The sequence below is a fragment of the Bos grunniens genome, chromosome 2 (assembly GCF_055505025.1).
Source record: "Bos grunniens cultivar Pamir isolate PY7600 chromosome 2, Bosgru_T2T1.0, whole genome shotgun sequence".
NCBI classification, from domain to species: Eukaryota; Metazoa; Chordata; class Mammalia; order Artiodactyla; family Bovidae; genus Bos; species Bos grunniens.
In genome coordinates this window covers 77,437,567-77,463,629 of record NC_141166.1, presented here as the reverse complement: position 1 = coordinate 77,463,629, position 26,063 = coordinate 77,437,567, and the positions used below count along the sequence as shown (strand labels likewise).

General features: G+C 39.0%; 1 long non-coding RNA gene across 1 annotated transcript; it reads left to right on the top strand.

The window, feature by feature from the left end:
* The first annotated feature begins 377 nt into the window (after positions 1-377).
* LOC147378262 (uncharacterized) lies at positions 378-8,811 on the top strand. The gene is made up of 2 exons (XR_015151658.1): positions 378-1,139; positions 6,913-8,811. It is a non-coding gene; the product is annotated as an uncharacterized LOC147378262 (long non-coding RNA).
* The last annotated feature ends 17,252 nt before the right edge of the window (positions 8,812-26,063 follow it).

The window sequence follows — 26,063 nt, the reverse complement described above, 5'->3', positions numbered from 1 at the left end:
TGTCTCTTACATCTCCTGCATTGGCAGGCAGATTCTTTACCACTAGTGCCACCTGGGAAGCCCAAAATAGGAATAGAAAAATTTTATTTGAGCCAAATTGAGGACTATAGCCTGGAATCCAGCTGCTCAGATTACTCTGAGAAAATGATTTGGAGAAGTCTGGTTTTCAGCATGGTTTTATGTCTAATCAACAAACACCAAAAAAATCAGGAATACATTTCTTCAAGGTTTCAAAACAGAAAGCATCAACACATACACAACCAGTCAACATGACCTTGGCGCCTGGGAAAGGAGTCTGATCATTGAAAGAGGATGCATCGTTGAAATGTGTCCCCAGAAGGGAGGCATTTAGTCTTTATTTTTAACATGGGTTTTTTTTTTTTTTTTAAGTTTTGCTCAGTATGCCCTTTGCTTAAAAAAAAAAAAAAAGTAATAATAATTAAAGCAGATGTACTTTGTATGTTTGATAGGCTAAAAACAGGCTGTTTTGCTTAACATAAAATTCAAGTTACTTCATATATAAGCTGGAATGACTTCTCCATACTTTAATATGTGAAAATTTCTTTTGTCAACTGCTAAGGGAAGTAAACTGAACAGAAAATGAAAGGAATGAAGCAGTGCTATTACATTCTTCTGATGCAGTAGAGCAGAGTCATTAAAGGGTTGATCTTCTGTAGCCAAACCTGGGTTCAAATTCTGTTTCTGTGTTATTAGCTTTGTGACCTTGCTTATTAACATGTGTTTCTGATGTTTTGATAACGGAGACCCCTGGAGAGGCTGCCTCTCCCAAGTGTAGCCAATTTCATTTGGAAGTGCACCTTTTCCCTGCAAACCAGCCAATCCAGAGCCCGTACCCTCAACAGCCTCCTTTATAGGATTCCTGCTCACCGGGGCTCTCTCCCCCAGTCTTAATCACCCCTTCCAGACAAATAGGGGCGGCCCTTATGCCCTAGAGCCAATCCTAAGCCTGTTTACCCTCTCTCACCTGTCCCTTACCCCGGAAGGAGAATGAAGTCTTTTGTCCACGTGGTCCTCATTCTCCTTCTGCCTCCTGACCAACCCTGCTGCTCCCTGCGTGATCTTCCATGGCGGGGCATCACTCGGTGGTATGGCACACCTCCTACCTAGTCTTGGGAACTGTGAGTAACAAGCTGCCTTTTTAATTATAGTCGTCTCCTAATCTGTTGGCTTCTCCATACCTCAATAATCGTGAAATATGCATTTTAAATCACCTTGGGAAATTCATTTCACTTCTATGGGCCTCAGTTATTTTACTTTTTCTGTAAAATTGTTGATCATGGATTTCTATATGAAACTGCATGAAAGACTCCGCACAGAGCCAGGCTTATGGTAAGAATTCAACTGGTAGTATTAATATTGTCCTTAATCAGGTTTTTAGCATCATTACTGTTTGTTTCTGGAAAATGGGTCAATTTTGGTTTACCTCGAGTATTTCTAGTGGCTGACAGAGAGTAGACATACACTAAAAAACAAAAGTTGTGTTTTAAATAAATTAAGGCATTTATTCTTTCTCAGAAGTCCTTATGACTGAAATTAAAGACCTAATTGAGCCAACCTGCCTTGAGGACCATAGTGCCTTGATTTAGCAGCACCTCATAGCTCAGTGGTGGAGGAGGAAATGGCAACCCACTCCAGTGTTCTTGCCTGGAGAATCCCCTGGACGGGGGAGCCTGGTGGGCTGCTGTCTATGGGGTCGCACAGAGTCGGACACGACTGAAGCGACTTAGCAGCAGCAGCAGCATAGCTCAGTGGAGAAGGCAATGACACCCCACTCCAATACTCTTGCCTGGAAAATCTCATGGACAGAGGAGCCTGGTGGGCTGCAGTCCATGGGGTCGCTAAGAGTCAGACATGACTGAGCGACTTCACTTTCACTTTTCATTTTCATGCATTGGAGAAGGAAATGGCAACCCACGCCAGTGTTCTTGCCTGGAGAATCCCAGGGATGAGGGAGCCTGGTGGGCTGTCATCTATGGGGTCGCACAGAGTCGGACATGACTGAAGCGACTTGCAGCAGCAGCAGCAGCAGCATAGCTCAGTTGATAAAGCATCTGCCTGCAATGTGGGGGACTTGGGTTCAATTCCTGGGTCAGGAAGTTCCCCTGGAGAAGGAGATGGCAACCTGCTCCAGTATTCTTAATCCTATGGACAGAGGAGCCTGGCAGGCTCATGGGATCGCAAGAGTCGGACACAACTTAGTGCTATCTTTCTTCCTTTTCTTTGCAGTATGGCTGAGCAAAACCACTTGTTCTTGGGCATCTACATTTTATTTTCTAGGTAAACACATGAGCATCGCTAAACACACAAAAACAGTAAAGTGACAGGAAAATTCTTCAGTGTACACTTTTCTCAGTCTTGCACTCTTAACAAGAGTTTGAAATTTGAGATATATCCTTGAGGAAAAAAATTATACATTTAGAAAAATGCCATAAATAATAAATGTTTTTCCTTCAGAACATGGTGCCTGCCAGGGACTAATGATGGCCACATTGAGTAGAAACAGCGTGTGTCTTTTTATAAACAGGGTTCTTCTAAAACTGCTGCATCTTCCTTTTTTATTCTGATTGTGAATTCCAGAGATGTAGCGTTAGCAGAGAGGCCTGGTGTGTGAAGAGGGGCCACTCTCAGGAAAGCTCTGGAGTCAAATGATAATTTGTGAGGAATGAGACAGTCTGAATTTCGGTACGATGTGTGCAGGCTCTGATCTGCCTCCGGCATGGATTTCTTTGCTGTGTTAAGGGAAACATTACCTGATGCGTCAAACAGAAAGTGTTAAGAGCGGATACTGTTGTGTCTGAGCAGTCATTTCTTATAACCTGAAATTCTCTGTAATTTCAAAACTTATGATAGCTATGGGAGAGCAGAATATAAGAGAGAGGAAATGTGGTCCCGGGGGACATTTCTAAATACCATCAGCGCTAATGGCTGACTGACAAGCTGGTGATGTGGTAGTGGTCACAGAATTGCCCGGGGATCACCTTCTGTCCTCAGGTTTCCCTCTATGTGGGCTGATGTGGATTGGATTAAAAAAGAAACGTAAGTTCTCTTCTTTCAGGTCACATAGTCTGGGGGTCCCCAACTTCTGGGATCTAATGCCTGATGGTCTGAGGTGAAGCTGATTTAATAGGAATATAAATAAAGTGCACATAAATGTAATATGCTTGAATCATGAAAACTGTCTCCACGAAAACTGTCTGTGATGCCAGAAAGACTGGGGACTGCTGATAGTCTCCCTTCTTTTCTTGCCGGTTTGTCTTTTTGTGTTGCAACATTTAGCCCTTATTTCATAGATAAATTAGGGCAATAACCAAATTTGGACCAATATCAATAATATATACTTTCTTCAGAATTTATGATTTTTTAATGTGCTTTCAAACACACTAATGTTATATAGCTGAAATTGCTTCTATATTTTCAACATTGGCTTACTATTACGGTTGGCATGAAAAAATAGTGTATAGATAATATTTAAAGCATTACTTAATGTGTGCCTATTGTGTGCTGGGCTCTGTGCTACCTTTATTGCATTTATTATCTTTTATTACAAAAATTCTCTAGGCTATACATACCTATGTTACAAATAAGGAAACTAAGGCTCAGGTTACATTGGGAAGCAAAAGTCATTTATATATAAGCAGTGGCCTATAAACCTACAACTTAGATATTTTTCTACAACTCCATCTTGTGCTTCAAATTTTCAGTGCGTTCCCAAAGTATGGGAAAACAATCATTTATTTGGTTATTTAACATAGAAATTCACATTATTTCTGTCCTTGGGCATATTAAAAAAACAAGAAAGAAGGATATTTTTTCTGGTTGATTCTGATTTGTCTGATTCCATAGAATTTCTCATTATTTCTTAATTGAAATATAATTGGTTTACAGTGTTGTGTTAGTTTCTGCTGTACAATGAAGTGAATCAGCTATAAGCATACATATGTCCCATCCCTCCTGAGCCTCTTCTCCTTAACCCACCCCACCCCCCGCCCCTGCCCCCATCTAGGTCATCACAGAGCACTGAGCTGAGCTTCCTGTGCTGTACAGCGGGCTCCCACTAGCTATTCTACACATGGTGGTGTACATATATCAATGCTACTCTCAATTTGTCCTGCCCTTTCCTTTCCTAATTCTGTAACATTTCAGAGGAAAGTTGATGTTTTAGGTCCTGTGCAGATGCTGACTTGCATGTTTAACTCAGTGCTTTGTCCTTCCCATGGAAATGTTCTCCTCCACTGTGAGGGGTCCCACGAAGGCACCAGGCCTGCTCCTATGTCACAGGCCCCAGAGCAGAGCTAGGACGACAGATATTATAGGATTTCATGAAGCCCTGGGATTAGGTGGGCCTTTTGATGAGGCATTTAATTTGGAGTTTAGCTTTAGCACTCTTTCATGCAGCAGTCATCTCTGAGTGGTGGATGATGCCCTGGGCCTAGGCCTCTAATCTCCAGATGTTTGTTCTGTCTAGCTAAAGTGATTTCTTCAGCTTAGCATATAAAACAGTACAAATTATCAAGCAGAGCTTCTAGAACGCCAGCAAACAAGATATAAGCTGTGTCTGAAAAGTTGAATGAAAGTCACCCACAGAAGGTTCATTCTAGGGATAAACAGTGAAATGCAGAGGAGGTCTCAGTCCCCCCACCCCCAACCCCATGCCCACCCCAGGACCCATGGGATAGAAGGACAGTCAGCTTTCTGGTATGTTCCCTCTATCAGCACCCACGTGAACCTTTCCAAAGTCCAGTGTGGCTGTGATTCACAACGACCCCCCAGCCACCCCTTTCTCTCCTTTGTTTTTGCTTTTTGAGTGTTTAAGGCTTAAAGTGGAGGGGTTTTGTTTGCCGCCTGCCCCCCCCACACACACACCTTGCCCCCAGCCTTAACATAAAATGTTAATGCTGAGAAATTAGAAATCTCTCAGGACACATGCCCTTCTGTGGCCTCAACTGTTGAGTGGTGACGATCTGAAAAGGCTACATACTATACAGTTCCAACTATATGGCATTCTAGCAAAAGGCAAAAATATGGAGACAGTAAAATGATCAGAGGTTGCCAGGGTATAAGGGAAGATAAGAGTGTATAGGTGGAGCAGAGAAGATTTTTTAGGATGGTAAAACTATACAATACTGTAATGGTGAACATGGTATTAAACATGTCAGAACTCATAGAATATACGACTCCAAGAGGAAAGCCTGTTGTAAACTTTGGATTTGGGGTGATGGTGATGGGCAATGAAAATTCACCAGTTGTAGCAAACATGCCACTCTGATGTGGAATGGTGATAGCCCGGGAAGCTTAGTGTGTGTGGAGAGGGGGAGAGGGATGCGTGGGGCATGTATGAGAACACCCTGTACTCTCAACTCCATCATTTTGTGAAGCTAGAACTGCTGTAAAAAAATTATTACACACACACACACAAAGGTGAAGTGTTTTTTATTCAAAGAAACAAAATTCTTGCTATCTATATTTTTACTATCAACATAATTGGATGTTATTTTTTAGATGTCAAGATAGATGAATGGTTTATAAATAGATGGATAAAGATAGATATAAGTACTTGTATAAAATTATAAAAGTACATGCTGTTTTAATAACAAGACTATTCTGGGTCTTTTGCTTCTCCATAAAATCTCTAGAATCACTTTTAGATATCTATTAGATAACTTGCTGTTATTTTAACTGGGATTGCATTAAATCTATAGATAAAGTTGGGAAGAACTGACATCTTGACAGTATTGAGTCTTCCTATCCATGAACATGGACTTGCTCTATTTTTTAGTTCTGTGAGTTTGTTCATTAGCTTCATAGTTTTCTTCATATAGATTTTATATATATTTTGTTTGATTTATACCTAAGTATTTCATTTTGAGGGGGCTACTAATGTAAATGGTATTGTGTTTTAAATTTCAAATTCTACTTGTTCATTGCATGAAAAGCCATTGACTTTTGTACTTAAGCTTTGTATCCAGCAATCTTGGTATGATCACTTATTAGTTCCACAAAATTTTTTGCCAGTTCTTTCAGATTTTCTGCCTAGATCATCATGGTACCCATAAATAAAGATAGCTTTATTTCTTCCTTCTGAATCTCTATCTCTTATTTCCCTTTCTTATTGCATTGGCTATAGCTTCCAGTATGATATTGAAAAAGAGTGGTGATTGGGGTGATCCTTGTCTTGTTCCTGATCTTAGGGGGGAAAACATCTAGTTTCTCACCACTGAGTATGTTGTTAACTGTAGGTTTTTTGAAGATGTTATTTATCAAACTGAGGCAGTTCCTATCTATTGCAAGTTTGCTAAGAGTTTTTTTATTATTAATAAATGTTGGATTTTGTTGAATGCTTTTTCTTCAACTATTGATGTGATCATATGATGGTATTGACTTCTATATATTATATATTTTTGGGCACTGATATTTTTACTGTTAATTTGTCTCTGATTTAATCCCCACCCCACTCAAAGATTGATTTTGCTTCTGTTATGAGGTTAGGCTAGGGCAGATTAATTTAATCCAGCAAGGAACTGAGTTTATTTGAAGTTGGGCTTCTATCTGAAAGCTCCTTATTTCCAGTTTACCTTTATTTACATTGTGTAGCCTTCCTACTGTGTAGTGCTTTAGAGTTGGTTACAGCTGGAAATCTGGAATAATTAACAAGGCTTTTTCTCCCTGGTGTTTCCTGAGCTCTGATTTTCGTTGTTCCTGTGAAATAGTCCAAATAGCTCAGATTCTCAGTTTTTATACTCTCTGTTCACGTTCTCAAACTCTGTGCCACAACTTTGAATTAGCAAAGTCTGAAGTGAAAATGAAGCACAAATATAGGCTTCACCTGTTTAAGATTCCCTTCATTCTATCCTTTTAGTGCTGCACTCACCTTTTCATTGCTTTGCTTTCCAGTGGATTTTAAATGTAATCACAACAAACTGTGGAAAATTCTGAAAGAGATGGGAATACCAGACCACCTGACCTGCTTCCTGAGAAATCTGTATGCAGGTCAAGAAGCAACAGTTAGAACTGGACATGGAACAACAGACCGGTTCCAAATCAGGAAAGGAGTACCTCAAGGCTGTATATTGTCACCCTGCTTATTTAACTTATATGCAGAGTACATCATGAGAAACACTGGGCTGGAGGAAGCACAAGCTGAATCAAGATTGCAGGGAGAAATATCAATAACCTCAGATATGCAGATGACACCACCCTTATGGCAGAAAGAGAAGAAGAACTAGAGAGTCTTGATGAAAGTGAAAGAGGAGAGTGAAAGAGCTGGCTTAAAACTCAACATTCAGAAAACTAAGATCATGGCATCTGATTGCATCACTTCATGGGAAATAGATGGGAAAACAGTGGAAACAGTGACAGACTTTTTTTGGGGGGGCTCCAAATTCACTGCAGATGGTGACTGCAGCCATGAAATTAAAAGATGCTTACTCCTTGGAAGAAAAGTTATGACCAACCAAGATAGCATATTCAAAAGCAAAGACATTACTTTGCCAACCAAGGTCCGTCTAGTCAAGGCTATGGTTTTTCCAGTAGTCATGTATGGATGTGAGAGTTGGACTGTGAAGAAAGCTGAGCGCCGAAGAATTGATGCTTTAGAACTGTGGTATTGGAGATTCCTGAGAGTCCCTTGGACAGCAAGGAGATCCAACCAGCCATCCTAAAGGAAATCAGTCCTGAATATTCATTGGAAGGACTGGTGCTGAAGCTGAAACTCCAATACTTTGGCAACCTGATGTGGAGAACTGACTCATTTGAAAAGACCCTAATGCTGAGAAAGACTGCAGGTAGGAGGAGAAGGGGATGACAGAGGATCAGATGGTTGGATGGCATCACTGACTCAATGGACATGAATTTGAGTAAACTCTGGGAGTTGGTGATGGACAGGGAAGCCTGGCATGCTGCAGTCCATGGAGTCACAAAAGGTTGGACACAACTGAGCAATTGAACTGTACTGAATAAGATACTCATTTAGTGAAGGAGAATTGGTCTGAATTGTTTGCCCACCAGTGCTAGAAATGGGATTTTTATTTTTGAAACACATTTTGCCTAGGCAGTTTTCTTTTTTACTGTTTTCCTCAGAAGTTTGAAGTCATTGCCATTGTCTCTTATATTGAATAAAGCTTGGAATTGAATAATCTTAGTGTCACCTTCACAATGAATTTGAGTTTTCTGCCTAGGTATCCAGCCTAAGTATCTAAAAATAATTTTTCTGTTCTTGACCTTTTATAGATTACCTACTGTATATTTGTAAAAAGCTTTTAGAATAAATTTTTCTTAAAAATGAAATAGAAAACATCTTGATATGCACATTTTTGTGTTTAGAAATTAAAATATTCTTGTATTATATTTTGAATGTTTTCCCCATTTCCTGAAGTGTTCTCTACCAGTTAACATCGTGGTGTACTGCTGTCTGTTGAATTTCTTTAACTTGCATTTACTATCTTTGTCTTTTTATTTACTGTGTTTTATATTATGTTTTACATCTATATCAGTAATTTGAGTAACAGAAATATTCCATTACTTTCTAATTAATTTAAATACATAATGATGTTTGGGGTTCTCTTTCTCATAATAATGGTTTTTGTTAAAATATTAGTAGTTCACTTTCTATGCATCATTTTGCTTTAGTATATTTCTGAGTTCTTATTTCACTAAGATTTTATAATGTGAAACAATGAGAGACATTTGCTTCCAATCTTTGTGCTATGTTTTCATCTATCATGGACTTATTTTCTGTAGTTTGCATACACAATGCATTTGTTAAGGTAATGCGAGCTACAATAACATTAAAAATTATTATCTATAACGTTTCATATATGATAGAAGTTTATGTCTTAACATGGATGTTCCTGAGAGTAGAGAGCTCTCTGACAAGTTTCTTCCCAAGAATCCATGCTCTTTCTATGTGTGGCTTTACCATTTTCAACACATAAGTTTCAAAGTCAAAGTATTTGTATTAAGGTGGTAAAAATGCAAACAACCGTACTGTGTCTCATGTGGAACTTTTGAATGGGCCAGTCCTTTCTCCCTTCCTCCCTTCACTCTCCCTTCCCTTTCTTCTTCTTTCATCTCTCCTTTTATTCTTTCTTTAGGCTGACCTCATTGTCAAGATTGCTTTATTTACTATTTTGCTCCTTTTTGGGAATTTCATCTACACATTCTGTTTTCTCTGATAAATTGTTGTTAACTTTTAGACTCTCCCCTTGGAAGTGTATCTTTGCTTTTTTTTTTTTTTTTAATGAGATATAGTAAGAGGTACTTCATTATTTCTATTTTTCTACAGCCTGAGGAAATGGCAAAGAAATGGGTAAAACCCAGCTGAGGTGGTGTGAATGCTTAGTTGGAAGAGCTTGAATCTGTTCCCTTGGAGGCTTTCATCATGGAAATAATGAAATAATAACACTTACTACTGTGGCTAGGGTGAACTGGTTACACCATTCTTACGGGAATAGACTAGAGAGATTGGTTTTCCAGGATTCATTGCACTTAATCTAGGTAGGGGAGGGAGGGATACCCTATTCCTTGGCAACACACCTTTATAGAGGCCTCAAACCTTTGCATCTGTCCAAGAAGGTTAGTTCGCTACTTCTTTTTTTTCAATTACCTATTACAGCGTTTGCAGTCTTCTTTTCAGTATCATTGCCACCATAATCCAGAATTTTCAAAGTGTTCTCAAGTATGCAAGTTGTTAAATTCCTCTGGAACCTTGGATGACAGAATAAATATCCATTATCATGCAGTTACACAAAGCAAAACAAACATGTCACCTCATGTTCTCTGACTATAAACGGGAACAAATAATCGGCTCCTGATAGATAAGAAGCCACCTTAGTTTAAAAATAAATATCCTACTTATATCCTAATAAAAGAAGGAAAGTTGATTCCTAAATCTTATGCCCTGTAACTGGGCTTTTAAAACATTTTCTTTTGCCAAAGCCACACAGAACACTTAGGACTCCCCTAAGAAAAAACTGCCTGGGATTAGTTGATCCCAGCCCTGTGCTAAGTGAGAAGTTCCACCTCAAAACTCTCCTTTTGGCAAGGTAAATAATATATTTAAGGATAAGATATTTATAGGTCAAATTTAGATTTATTTGATGAAAAAATGGAAACAACTTTATTGTTCCCAAATAGAGAAACAGTTATGTTAACAATTATAGTTCTCAATCATGGAAGATTGTGATGCTTAAAAATGTTTAAAGAGTTGTGAATGATACACCAAAAACTATGGAAATGTCCTAACTACACTGTCAGCTCCACAAGGTCAGATACCACGTCTATGCTTTTATCCCCATGGCACAAAAATAGACTGAAGGAGCAAATAAATGAAAGGTCATATCTGACTACATTTGACCTTTGAACAACATTAGGAGTGGGTGTGCTGACCCACACACAGTCAAAAATCTGCATATAACTTTAGAGTCAGCCATCTGTATCCAAGTTTCCACATCTACAACTTCAACTATCCACTGATCACGTAGTACTGTAGTACATATTTATAGAAAAAAATCCACATATAAGTGGATCTATGTAGTTTAAAGTTATGTTCGAGGACAATCTCCTGTCAGAAAAGGCAGATTAGGGGCATTTCCTGGTGGTCCAGTGGTTAGGGCTCAGCTCTCACTGCCAGGCCCTAGGTTCGATCCCTGATCTGGGAATCAATACCACATAAGTGGTGCACTATTGCCAAAAATATAATTAAAAAAAAATAAAAGGCAGATCAGGTGGTAAGTGCTCAATGTAATCAATTCCAAGACACTACTTCTGAGTAAAGATGCATACCTAAATGACACTACCTAAGATACTACACAAATTAACTTTTTTCTTCCAAATGGAACTTAAAGTTTTTGAGTCTTCTTAATGAATTCAGGCCATTTGAAAATCTCAAAAGAAATATACATCACATTGAAATCCTACCAAGTTCTAAGAAACCACATTCTTTTTTTTCCTAGCTCAGATCCTAATTACTATAAAATTTTGACAACTAGTTCACACATTCAAAATTCTGTGCTCTGCTCTTCAGATTCCCCAAGTCCTTTAATCATCTTGGCACTGTCAGCAGAGAACCAGGGAAGAGTACCTCCGCCAATAAGGAGTAGGGTGGCCCATGGCTTCCTTCTTGCAAACTTAGATTAGCAGACAGTCACAAAACTAGGGTGTCTTTTTCAAAGACCAACTGAAATTTAATGAAAAGAGAAAGTTTTCATTAAGTTGAAGAATCAGAGAAAACTAAAAATAAATTGAGACATTTCTTTTAGAAGCGTCAGAAAATACAACTTTGAAATCAAAGAATGTTTAGGATTTTGAATACACAGTCAGGTATTTTTAAAGTACCTACTCTGCAAAGAAGCGTGTAAGAGTACACAGAAGGAGAACTATATGACATTTTTCATTTCTCGGCACTTCCAAGTTTATTCATTGATTGTCACAATTTTGTAAATTATTTGACTGATTCTCAATGAACTTGTTATTGTTTGGTTGCTAAGTCATGTCTGACTCTTTGCAACCCAGTGGACTGCAGGATGTCATGCTTCCCTGTCCTTCACTATCTCCCAGAATTTGCTCAAATTCATGGTCCATTGAGTCCATGATGCTATCTAATCATCTCATCCTCCATCATCCCCTTCTCCTCCTGCCTTCAATCTTGCCCAACATCAGGGTCTTTTCCAGTGGGTCAGCTCTTCACAACAGGTGACCAAAATATTGGAGCTTCAGCTGCAGCATCAGTCCTTCCAATGAATATTCAGGGTTGATTTCTTATAGGATTGACTGATCTCCTAGCTATCCAAGGGACTCTCAAGAGTCTTCTCCAACACCACAGTTCAAAAACATCAATTCTTCTGTGCATAGCCTTCTTTATGGTCTCTCACATCCATACATGACTACTGGAACCATAGCTTTGACTATATGGGCCTTTGTCCACAGAGGGATGTATCTGCTGTCTAGGTTTGTCATAGCTTTCCTTCCAAGGAGAAAGCTTCTTTTAATTTCACTACTGCAATCACTGTCCACAGTGATTTTGGAGCCCAAGAAAATAAAATTTGTTATTGCTTCCATGTTTTCCCCTTCTATTTGCCATGAAGTGATGGGACCAGATGCCATGATGTTATTTGTTTTTAATGTTGAGTTTTAAGCCAGCTTTTTCACTCTCCTCTTTCACCCTCATCAAGAGGCTCTTTAATTCCTCTTCACTTTCTGCCATTAGAGTGGTAGCATCTGCATATTTGAAGTTGTTGATTTTTCCTGGCAATCTTGATTAACTCAATGAGCTAATAATTCATAAAAGAGATAGATTCATTTATTCATTCCTTAAGGATATCAGAGTAGTCACTTTGTAGGTGTAGGAGAAAAATACACATACTGACCATGTGCACAGACAGACCAATGAACATTTAAGTAAGTGCAACAAAATTCTGGCTGGATAACAGGAAAAGACACATAGTTGGATTCCCTACTTCATTCTATGCAGTAAAATAAATCCAAAATATTCACATGGCATTACTTAAAATGCATACAGAAAGACTCAGCTTAAATGTTTATGCCTCACCTTTTTAACCATGGGAACAAATAAAAATAAACAGGAAACTTGCTATATGTAAAGTCTTCAAGTTCTCCCATCTTTTCTAGGGATCAGCCAGCACAGGGAAAATCAGTGTGACTACCTCTGTTTGCATCCCAACTCTGCTTCTTTCCAGCTGGGCAACCATGGCTAAATTATTTAATTCCACATACTTCAATTTCCTTATCCTGGAATGTGAATAGTAATAGCACTAGAGAGTTTATATGGGAATTACATCAAGTTAAGATACATGAAAGAACTTAGACTGTTGCCTGGCCCATAAAAAGTAGTATATAAGTAAAAACTATTATTACTTGAGATACATCATTTTGTAAAGGAAACACACACATCTAAGCACAGTAAGGTAAACACTATATATATATTTATGTATATATAAGTAAATACACATATAAAACAATTTCTGAAGAATAAAAATGCAACTGTTAACAGCAGTGAAACTTTGAGTGAAGACTAAGAATGAGAGGAATGTTTTGAAAATGAGTAGCTATCCAGTTGTCCTAGCAACATGTATTGAAGAGACTTACTTCCCTCATTGAATACTCACGGCATTCTTGATGAAAATAAGTTGACCACAGACACACGGGTTTATTTCTGGACTCACTTCTATTCCATTGATCTATATGTCCTTATGCCAGTATCACACTGTCTTGATTACTCCAGCTTTGTAATAAGTTTTGAAACGGGGAAGAGTGAGTCTTCCAATTTTGTTCTTTTTAAAGACTGTTTTGGCTATTTTAAGTTCCTCTAAACTCCAAATCACTTCATGGGAAAAAAATGGGGAAGCAGTGGAAACAGTGACAGACTTTATTTTTCTGGGCTCCAAAATCACTGCAGATGGTGACTGCAGCCATGAAATTAAAAGACACTTACTCCTTGGAAGGAAAGTTATGACCAACCTAGATAGCATATTCAAAAGCACAGACATTACTTTGCCAACAAAGGTCCGTATAGTCAAGGCTATGGTTTTTCCTGTGGTCATATATGGATGTGAGAGTTGGACTGTGAAGAAAGCTGAGCGCCGAAAAATTGATGCTTTTGAACTGTGGTGTTGGAGAAGACTCTTGAGAGTCTCTTGGGCTGCAAGGAGATCCAACCAGTCCATTCTGAAGGAGATCAGCCCTGGGATTTCTTTGGAAAGAATGATGCTAAAGCTGAAACTCCAGTACTATGGCCACCTCATGCGAAGAGTTGACTCATTGGAAAAGACTCTCATGCTGGGAGGGATTGGGGGCAAGAGGAGAAGGGGACGCCAGAGGATGAGATGGCTGGATGGCATCACTGACTCGATGGACGTGAGTCTGAGTGAACTCCGGGAGTTGGTGATGGACAGGGAGGCCTGGTGTGCTGAGATTCATGGGGTCGCAAAGAGTCGGACACGACTGAGCGACTGATCTGATCTAATCTGAAACTCCAAATGAATGTTAAAAGTCAGCTTGATTTCTTTCTTCAAGTGGACCTAGAGAATGTCATGCTGAGTGAAGTAAATAAGAGAAGGAGAAATATTGTATGATATCTCTTATATGTGGAATCTAGGAAGAAATGATACAAGTGAACTTACAAAACAGAAAGAGATTCACAGACTTAGAAAACTTAGGGTTACCAGAGGGAAGGGAGAGACAGAAAGTTTGGGAAAGTCATGTACACACTGCTGTATTTAAAATGGAAAACCAACAAGGGCCTATTGTATAGCACATGAAACTCTACTCAATGTTATGTGCCAGCCCGGATGGGAGGTGGATTTGGGGAAGAATGGTTACATGTATATGTATGCCTGATATTTCTATCAACGTTTTGTATATATTATGAGTATATGAATATACGGGCTTCCCTGGTGGCTCAGTGATAAAGAATCTGCTTACAAATGCAGGAGATGCGAATTTGATTCCTGAGCGGGGAAGATCCCCAGAGGGCATGGCAACCCACTCCAATATGCTTCCCTGGAGAACCCCATGGACAGAGGATCCTGGCAGGCTACAGTCCATAGGGCAACAAAGAGTCAGACACAACTTAGTGACTAAACAACAAACAACATCACATGAGTACACCTTGTGCACTTCTTTTGTTAAACTTATAACTAAGTATTCTTTGTAATGCTTTGTAAATGGAATTGTTTTACTTGATTACTGCAAGTATATAAAAATACAATTACTGTTTTGTGTATTGACCTTGTATCCTGAAACCTTGTTGAACCCACTTATTAGTTCTAATGGGCTAGTAACACCATTTCCAGTGAAATTCTCAGAGAAGGGGACATAGTTTTGAGGTGGGAAGATATACCAAGATATGTCTAGTGTATCAGATGTCCAATTTTCTTTTGTTATTCTCCATCTTTTATATCCTATCTAGAACATTTGTTACTTCTTTTGTTGGCATTACCTTCTTACATATATCTTAGAAAAAGTCAGTCAAGATTTATCTAGTTCCATGTTAATCATTTTTCTCCAATTTTTCTAATGGCGATAATAGTTTTCTTCACATTTATGTGAGGAGTCATCTAGATCAATTAAATATAAAACTAGAAATGAAAAATTTAACATTATTTATGAGTCTTCTCACAAATTAAAAATCAGTTCTAGGCTTATTTTGAGTAAGCCCAGTTCAGCCCTCAAAACATTACTAGGTAGGTCATATAAAATCAACTTTTTTAAAAGGTATGCTGCTACTTTTAAGTCACTTCAGTCATGTCCGACTCTGTATGACCCCATAGACGGCAGCCCACCAGGCTCCCCCGTCCCTGGGATTCTCCAGGCAAGAACACTGGAGTGGGTTGCCATTTCCTTCTCCAATGCATGAAAGTGAAAAGTGAAAGTGAAGTCGTTCAGTCGTGTCTGACTCTTAGCGACCCCATGGACTGCAGCCCACCAGGCTCCTCCATCCATGGGATTTTCAAGGCAAGGGTACTGGAGTGGGGTGCCATCGCCTTCTCCGTTAAAAGGTATATTATGAGGCAATTGATTAATTTTCATCTCAGTTACCTAGATTTATCCAAGGAAATTCTTCAACCTTAATTATTTTCCAAATACTGTCAATTCAACAATTTTATAGTGTTAAATTAAGAAACTCGACAACGTCAAGATATACAGATTAGAAATTAAAATCTTAATTGAAATGTATAAGTTTCTCATTATTAATATTTCATTGCACATATTTCTGGCTTCATGAGGAAATTAGATTTAATAATCCATATAGTTTTCTCATGCTATCATTATTAAAATGTTATACTGGAAAGATCAGATGCTTTAGGACTTGACGAACTGAATTCACATCTTAATTCTGTTCTTTTAGCAGGCATATAGCTGTCTTTAATTTCCTTAACCAAAGTGAATCTCGAGTCACATATAATATAAAAATGGTGTATAACATGATTTGCTATGAAATATATTGATAATGAAAACATGAAGGCTGAACCTCACACATAGTGGTTGTTTTACAAATAGTTAAGCTTCCCAGGTGGTGCTAGTGGTAAAGAACCTGCCTTCCAATGCAGGAGACATAAAAGATGCAGTTGATCCTTAGGTTGGGAAGATCCCCTGGAGGAGTGTATGGCAACTCACTCCAGTATTCTTGCCTGGAGAATCCCATGGACGGAGGAGCCTGGTGGGCTATCGTCCACAGGGTCGCACAGAGTCAGACACAGCTTAAGCGACTTAGCATGCATGCAAGTTTTTCTTAGGATGTGAGAAGGCATGAAGAAAGCAATGCTGACACATGGCTGAACATAAAGTATTTTGAATGAATCCTTAAGAAGGGGGACAGGAGAGAATAAGAATGAATAGAGAGAATTTTATGATTAATAGTAGGCAACATCAACAAAGACATAGAATAGACAATCTTAAAAACTGCAAATGAATAAGAGTAAAAGCTAATAGCTTTCCATTTCAAGAAGCTGTATTCTTTTTCAATACAAAATTACAAAATGTTCTTTGTTAATTTTATCTACGTTCTGTGGTGATAAATAACCTTTCTTATTGCCCCTTAACCTTTCTAATTGCCCTATGTCAGATATCTTATACTAAATTCTGCTGCAGTATCAAATAACTCCCTAAATCTCAGTGACTTCCACAGAAATTTAGTTTTTGCTTAAGTTATATGTTCATTTTGAGTTATATGTTCATTTTGGATTAAATGCAACTCCTTTTCTTCATTCCGGGACACAAGATGAAGGAACAACACCCATTTGGGACAGTTTCAATCCCATGGCAGAGGAAAAAGGAAACAGTGGCAGAAGGACATGATAGTTCCAAAAGCTTCTACTCATCAACAATACCCATAATTTCTGCTCACATATTATTGGTCAAAACACGTTATGGGTAAGACCAAAGTTAATAATTTGGGGTACATAGGCCTCCTACAGGAAAAGTAGAGAATACTTTGTATGAAAGTGAAAGTGTTGTCTGTTTGACGCCATGGACCATAACCCACCAGACTCCTCTATCCATGGGATTCTCCAGGCAAGAATACTGGAGCGGATAGCCATTCCCTTCTCCAGAGGATCTTACCAACCCAGGGATTGAACCCAGGTCTCTTGCATTGCAGGTGGATTCTTAACTGTCTGAGTTGTAGTTTGTATTTGTTGTTGTTGAGTTGCTAAGTCGTGTCCAACTCTTTGCGATCCCATGGACTGCTGCACACCAGGATTCCCTTTCCTTCACCTTTGTGTGAGAAAACTCCCACAGTTTGCTCAAACTCATGTCCACTGAGTCAGTGATGCCATCCAATCATTTCATCCTCTGTTGTCCCTTTCTTCTCCTTCCATCAATCTTTCCCAGCATCAGGATCTTTTCCAGTGAGTCAGCTCTTCGCATCAGGTGACCAAAATATTGGAGCTTGAGGTTCAGCATCAGTCCATCCAATGAATATTCAGGGTTGATTTCCTTTAGGATTGACTGATTTGATCTCCCTGCTGTCCAAGGGACTCTCAAGAGTATTCACCAACAACACAGTTCAGAAGCATCAATTCTTTGGTGCTCAGCCTTCTTTATAGTCCAACTCTCACATCTGTACAAGAATACTAGAAAAACCATAGCTTTGACTATCTGGACCTTTGTAGGCAAAGTAATGTCTCTGCTTTTTAGGTTAATCATTGCTTTTCTTCCAAGGAGCAAGTGTCTTTTAATCTCATGGCTGTACTCACCATCTGCAGTGATTTTGGAGCCCAAGAAAGTAAATTCAGTCACTATTTCCATTGTATCCCCATCTGTTTGCCATGAAGTGATGGACCAGAAGCCATGATCTTAGTTTTTTGAATGTTGAGTTTTAAGGCAGCTTTTTCATTCTCCTCTTTCACTTTCATCAAGAGGCTCTTTAATTCTTCTTTGCTGTCTGCCATAAGGGTGGTGTTATATGCATATCTGAGGTTATTTAGATTTCTTCCCACAATCTTGATTCTAGCCTGTGATTCATCCAACATGGTATTTCACATAAAGTACTCTGCATATAAGTTAAATAATCAAGGTAGCAATATACAGCCTTGAGGTACCCGTTTCCCAGTTTGGAACCAGTCTGTTGTTCCATGTCTGGTTCTAGCTGTTGTTCTTGACCTGCATACAAGTTTCACAGGAGGCAGGTCAGGTGGTCTGGTATTACCATCTCTTGAAGATTTTTCCACAGTTTGTTGTGATCCACACAGTTAAGGCTTTAGCATAGTCAGTGAAGCAGAAGTAGATGTTTTTCTGGAATTCTCTCACTTTTTATATGATCCAGTGGATGTTGGAAATTTGATCTCTGGTTTCTCTCTCTCTTCTAAATTCAGCTTTTACATCTGGAAGTTCTTGGTTCACATACTGTTTAAGCCTGGCTTCGAGAATTTTGAGCATTACTTTGCTAGCATGTGAAACTAGTGCAATTGTGCAGTAGTGTGAACATTCTTTGGCATTGCTCTTTGGGATTGGAATGAAAACTGACCATTTCCAATCCTGTGACCACTGCAGAGTTTTCCAAATTTGCTGGCATATTGAGTGCAGTACTTTTCTAGCATCATCTTTTAGGATTTGAAATAGCTCAACTTGAATTCCATCACCTCCACTAGTTTTGTTCATAATGGTGCTTCCTAAGGCCCACTTGATTTCACATTCCAAGATGTCTGGCTCTAGGTGAGTGATCACACTATTGTGGTTATCTGGATCAATAAGAATTTTTTTATATAGTTTTTCTGTGTATTCTTGCCACGTCTTCTTGATATCTTCTGCTTCTGTTAGGTCCATACCATTTCTGTCCTTTATTGGGCCAATCTTTGCCTGAGATGTTCCCTTGGTATCTCTAATTTTCTTGAAGAGACCTCTGCTGCTGCTGCTGCTAAGTTGCATCAGTCGTGTCTGACTCTGTGCAACCCCACAGACGGCAGCCCACCAGGCTCCCCCATCCCTGGGATTCTCCAGGCAAGAACACTGGAGTGGGTTGCCATTTCCTTCTCCAATGCATGAAAGTGAAAAGTGAAAGTGAAGTCACTCAGTCGTGTCTGACTCTTCATGACCCCATGGACTGCAGCCTACCAGGTTCCTCTGTCCATGGGATTTTCCAGGCAAGAGTATTGGCGTGGGTTGCCATTGCCTTCTCCAGAAAAGACCTCTAGTCTTTCCTATTCCGTTGTTTTCCTCTATCTTTACATGTTCACTTAAAAAGGCTTTCTGATCTCTCCTTTCTATTCTCTGAAACTCTTGTATTCAGATGGGTATATCTTGCCTTTTCTTCTTTGCTTTTAGCTTCTCTTTTTTTCTCAGCTATTTGTAAGGCCTCCTCAGACAACCATTTTGCCTTTTTGCATTTCCTTTTGTTGTGGAAGGTTTTAATCACCACCTCCTGGACAATGTTATGAACCTTCATCCATAGTTCTTCAGGTACTCTGTCTATCGGATCTAATCCCTTGAATCTATTGGTCACTTCCACTGGCATACCTGAATGGCCCAGTGGTTTTCCCTACTTTCTTCAAGTTAAGTCTGAATTTTGCAGTAAGGAGTTCATGATCTGAGCCACAGTCAGCTCCAGGTCTTGTTTTTGCTGACTGTATAGAGACCTCCATTGGCTGCAAAGAATATAATCAATCTGATTTCGGTAATGACCATCTGGTGATGTCCATGTGTAGAGTCATCTCTTGTGTTGTTGGAAGAGGATGTTTGCTATGACCAGTATGTTCTCTTGGGACAACCCTGTTAACCTTTTTTCCTGCTTCATTTTGTACTCCAAGGCCAAACTTGCCTGTTACTTCAGATATCTCTTGACTTCCTACTTTTGCATTCCAGTCCCCTATGCTGATAAGGACATCTATTTCTGGTGTTAGTTTTTTCTGGTCCAGATGGTCTTGTAGGTCTTCATAGAATCATTCAACTTCAGCTTCTTGGGTGTTAGAGGTTGGTGCATAGACTGGGATTATTGTGATATTGAATGGTTTGCTTTGGCAACAACCAAGATCATTCTGTTGTTTTTGAGATTGCAACCTAGAACTGCATTTTGGACTGTTCTGTTGAGTATGAGGACTACTCCATTTCTTCTAGGGAATTCTTGCCCACAGTAGTAGATATAATGGTCATCTGAATAAAATTCACCTATTCCTGTCAATTTTAGTTCACTGATTCCTAAAATGTTGATGTTCACTCTTGTCATCTCCTATTTGACCTCTTTCAATTTACTTTGATTCATGGACCTAACATTCCAGGTTCCTACGCAATATTTTTTTAAAAGCGTTGGACTTTATTTCACCAACAGACACATCCACAACTGGGCATTGTTTCCACTTTGGCTTTGCATAGTAATATAATAATCTAAAAGAAGATCCATCCTTTTCTCATCTTCTACTTGATGAGTACTTAAATACTGCTATAGACATAAATTCATGTTTTCCTCTGCTTTTCATTAGTAGTAGAATCTATTTTTCTTTCACTATGTCAGGTATATCCAAAATAAACAAGAACTCTCTCAGGTATTTGGTGATGATCTTGATATATAAAAGCTTGAGCGTTGGCCTTTATCACGCTATCAAAATATTGTCTTTACCTGACATGAATTGTTACACTACCAAAATATTTGGAGAACTATTGAAACCTAATCCTAAGGAGAATTTCTTAAGTTTAAAACAAGTAAGAGTTGGTGAAGGTGAAGTCGCTCAGTTGTGTCCGACTCTTTGCGACCCCGTGGACTGTAGCCTACCAGGCTTCTCCGTCCATGAGATTTTCCAGGCAAGAATACTGGAGTGGGTTACCATTTCCTTCTCCAGGCGATCTTCCCAACCCAGGGATCAAACCCAGGTCTCCCACATTGGAGGCAGACACTTTAACCTCTGAGCCACCAGGGAAGCCCAAGTAAGAGTTAGGGGAAAGAAAATAACTTTAGAAGGAAATAGAGAAAACTAGCCTCATCAGCTCAGCACTGATCACTACTGACATCTACTGGATAGAAAATCAACCAGAAAATTGAGACAGCTTGTGAGAACTGTTGTTTTGATTGGCATTGGTTGCATTAAAAAAAAAAAAAAATAGAATTAGCTATTAATTTTAGGGGGGACCCATCCAATTATACTTGGTAGTCACTGTTTTCTGGTATTATGTTGGTAACTGTAGCCAAAAAAAAAAGAAGAACAACTATTTCAGAGTAATAGTTTATTGAAAAATTTCACCAGTCACCCTGTCAGCATACATTAAGCTTTACTATGTGTTGTTTTCCAGATTTGCTAACATATATAGTGCAGCACTTTAACAGCATCATCTTTTAAGATTTTAAGTAGCTCAGATGGGCATACCTAACAGCTTTCAATGTTAAGTTACTCATTCTACTGGAAACTTGATTAGCTGCTTATGAACAGTGTTTCACCTTTCCTTACCGTCAAGGATTCTAAAGGTTCTGCGATTTTATTCTTCTTGCAGACTAACAAGTTAACCTACCACATTTTTATGGATGCTGACAGATTAGAGACTCCTGGTTCAGAAAGGAACTGCTTATTACTCGTAGTAATAGTGGCAGCTAGAGTAGTTGCCTTGTTTTTTTCTTTTTGTTCTGTGAGTCCAAATCCCAATTCCCACATGTTTATGTGAAGAGGAACAGAAAGCATTTGCACATGCTGTAGATTGTTTTACAGTACAGAAACTGTGATTGGAGCCCTAATATTTTTTAATAGGAAATAAGTATGCCTGTCCTTTGCTCCAGTGGGAAATTTTATCATCATTATATTTGAGGGTAAGAATGTGTTTTATCTTTGCTCTGGGGGGAAACACTATATCTTCAATACTATTCTCTCTACAAACATCTTTAAACAGATCAGAATAAATGACTGAAAATTCTTTTATAAGACACACAAAAATTCAAGAGGTCCCTAGAGAATCCTCTCCCAGCAGTATCTGTCCCTCACTGGTACTCATCTCGGCTTCTGGCAAGTTTCCCCATGAGTATGCCACTGTTTTTCATGCTCAGTGATCTGAACAACATAGATCAGGACCAAGTCCATTAATTTACTTCATGTTTCATTTAATTAAGATTGCCATTATAGGTGGGATCAAGATGGTGGAGTGAGATCTGGAGCTCACATCTTCCCATGGACACACCATAACTATGTAGAGAACAACTCTGAGAATAACTTGAAGACAAGCAGGATAGATCTTTTGTAATTAAGGATGTAAAGAAAATCCACATTGCAACAGGTAGAGGAAGAGATGGGATCTAGTCAGGACTCACGCCCACAGTGTGCTGACCCAGAAAATGGAGGGCATATCACAAACTCAGAGTTTCACCTGTAGGAGCAATGGTGTAAGCCTAATACGGGACACCCCAGCCCTGGGATCTGGCACCAGAAAGAGGAACCACCATAACTGGCTTTGAAATACAGTGAAGCTAAGGTCTAGAAGATCCTAAGGCTATAGAAAACAGATTCTGCTTGTAAAGTGGCCACACACAAACTTACTCAGTGAGTCCTGGTGTAGAGGCTGCAGGTTGAGAAGAGCCTGGTGCTCCAGATAACCTGCCAAGACCACCCCAGAAGCCCCTTGGCCCACACCTTGATCCAGCTCCAGCCCTCCTGGCAAGGCTGTGGGCCCCATCACATGCTGGGAAAAGCTCCAGCCTGCACCAGACTCTAGTTCTACCCCTTCTGCCAAGGTAGACCCACCTTACTTTGGAAAAAAGCCCAGATCAGGAAAATCCCCAGATTGTTTCCAGCTCAAGCCCCAGCCTCCTGCCTTCTGCCTCCTGCCAAAGCCACCAGGGATACTCAATCTGCATAGGAATGCTCTTACACAAGGCTACATCTTCAAGTCCAGGAGGGGTACTGTTTCACCTAATAGGAACAAACACAGAAAGTCAACAAAATGCGAAGTCAAGGAATTAGTTCTAACTAGGTAAAACCCTAGTGAAATGATGTTAAGTAATTTATCTGATAAAGAACTTAAAGAAACAATGATACAAATAAATCCTCACTGAATCTGGCAGAGAATGGAGGAACACAATGAGAACTTAAAGAGTCAGAAATAAAAAATAACCAAACAGAGCTGAAAAAATGCAGTAAAAGAAAACACAAATACACTAGGCAGAATCAACAGCAGATTAAATGATGTAGAAAACACATGTTGTATCATGCATTTTCATAGAAGTCTGGGTGTATTCTGATAGTATTCTACCAGAACAGCAAAAAATAAATAATTTTAGAAATGAAGATAGTTTATGGACCTCTGAGTCAACATCAGACCTACTAGTATTCACATTATAAAGGTCCCAGGAGGAGAAGAGGGACAGAAGAGGCAGAAAATTTATTTGAAAAAATAATGACTGAAAATTTCCTTATCCTGGGGAAGAAAACAGATATCCAGGCCAGGTCACAAAAAGTCCCAAAGAAGATGAATCTGAAGAGATCCACACCAAAATGTATTATACTCAAATGGCAAAAATTAGATAATTTTGAAATCAATAAGAGAAAAACAAGGAGTCATGTATAAGGGAATCTCCATTTGCCTATCAGCTGTTTTCTCAGTGGAAACTGCAGGCCTTTCTTCTTTTAGTCTCTACTCTTGTGGCTTGGTTTTTTTTTTTTCTGCAGCATTATGTTTGAGTACCTTTTTCTTTAGTTTTTACATATTTATTGTAGGTTTTTGGTTTGTATTTACTATGAGGTGTAAAATTATTTTTTTAAGCTTATGGTCACTTAAGTTCAAACACATTCTAAAAGCTCTACATTTTTTACTCCCTCTTCCACATTTTGTTTTTTGACATCATACCCTTAATTGTGTATGTTTCTTAGCTATTTATTGCTAGTGTGAAGGTTGAAAGACCAAAAAACCCCATCAAATCAACTATGCATAGGTGCTATAGTCCATGGGGTCACAAAGACTGAGTTATGTATGTATAGTTGATTTTATGGGGCTTTTGGTCTTTTAACCTTCACACTAGCTTTTTAAGTGGTTGATCCATTGAGTTTACTGTATATTTGCCTTTATTAGTAAGAATTTTTTCTTTCATATATTTTCTTGTTTCTAGCTATGACCTTTTTTGTTTAAATAAGACCCTTTAACATTTCTTATAAGACTGGCTTAATGGTGATGAAGTCCTTTAGAGTTTGCTTACCCTGGAATTCTTAATGATACCTGACCAGGGAGAGTATCTTAGGTTGTTGGTTTTTTTCTTGCAAAAGGCACTTTAAATATTATCATGCTGAATGAAGGGGGTGGGAGAGTTGGGTGAAATAGGTTAAGAGGCTTAAGAATTACAAACTACCACTTATAAAATTAAAAAAAAAGTCACAAGGATACAATATATAGCTCTGGTAAAAATAGTAATACTGTAATAACTTTGGTGTCTAATACAAGTCTAAACTTTGGTGTCTAAAAATATCACTATGATGTGCATCTGAAACTGATGTAGTGGTGTAAGTCAACTATACTTCAGTAAAAGAATAAAAGGGTATATCATCAGGAATCCAGGTTGCGGGAGGCAGCCAACCTGCAGTATTGACCATTACCCACAGCTAGAATCAATCAGCTGAGTGAATTACATAAATCATCAGGGTTTATCCTAGAAATACAGGTGATTTTCTTAAAAACCTGCACTGACCTGTCTACTTGGTCCACAATTGTTATCCAGGTACAATAAGGGGCATCAGCGATTACAGACTTCATCTTGTCCTCCAAAGAGGAAATCTGTGGCAATTCTATCCTGTGTCACAACTCTGACTATTGAGTTGTTGATTACCTAAATGAATTTTAGAACTGAGGTGGTATTATTGATCACATCAGCTCCATTAAGGGCCAACTTTATGCAACCTCTACTAATTGGATGTTTCCCATTATAAGAATAATTGTCCACAGGGTATGTATAAATAATGAGTCATTTATCTCTCCAGAAATCTCCTGATTAGGTAAGGAATTTTACCTAATTTTAGAGATTTCCAAAGTCTTGTAAGGGTTATATGGTCTACTGATAGCTCTTTCTTAAGTCACCATGTTTTCAGGAGGAAGTCAAGTTAATACCTGACTTACACAACAGGAAGCAAATGGACATGGTATACTTGGGAATAAAGTGTTATTTACAATTGTTGGTGCCACCAAAGTAAAACCTCCATTGGTCAAGGTCACTGGCTATCAGGGCTTCCAACATGGTCCTCTGTCTGGCCAATAGATCTAAGGGTCCCCCGTTCAATTAAATGAGGATTTAACTCAATTGTTTTTGGAGGAACTGCTTGAGGAAAGTCAGTACAATCTGTCCTGCTTATGTTACCACTTGGGAGAATTTTACCTCATGAAACTGAACAAGGGCTATAAGAATGGAGGTAGGAAAAATATCCATATGTGTTTACAGATGTACTATGTGGGAGGTATAGGAGATGCTTTTTTCATTAGACTTCTTAGTAAGGTTAAGAAAGACGATGATCAAATCATAGTCACACATGCCTGGTGGGGAATGGAGGATGGTACCTCAAGTGATCAGTTCAGTTTTACGCTCTTAGAGCACTTCTGGGAAACAAAATCAGGAAATTTTCCTTTGTGAAAAGGCTCCAGAGGTAGTTCTGAAACTCAGAGATTGTTAACATTCCTCTCTTCCGGTGTCTCAGGAATTTCTGCTTCTGGCGCTAGGATGTTCTCTTTCTATCATCACAAAATCGGAGTGCCCTATTTCAGATTGAGGGCAGGAGGAGAAGGGGATCACAGAGGATGACGTGGTTGGATGACATCTCCAACTCAATAGCATGAGTTTGAGCAAAGCCCAGCAGTTAGTGAAGGACAGGGAAGCCTGGCCTGCTGCAGTCCATGGGGCCACAAAGAATCAGACACGAATTATTGACCGAACAAGAATGACAACTTCACTTTTTTTGGGTTAGAGTCATCGCCCATGCACAGCTAGACTTCTGATTCAGAAAGGCCAGGTATGAAGGGGGAAAAGGACATTTTTTACAAAATTGTAGAAACCTATTATGTTACTCAGTTTGGCTTGAGTGGGCCACTGCAGGGGGACTCAACTAGCGATGTAGTCAAACAGATATTATCCTGGCTGAGGA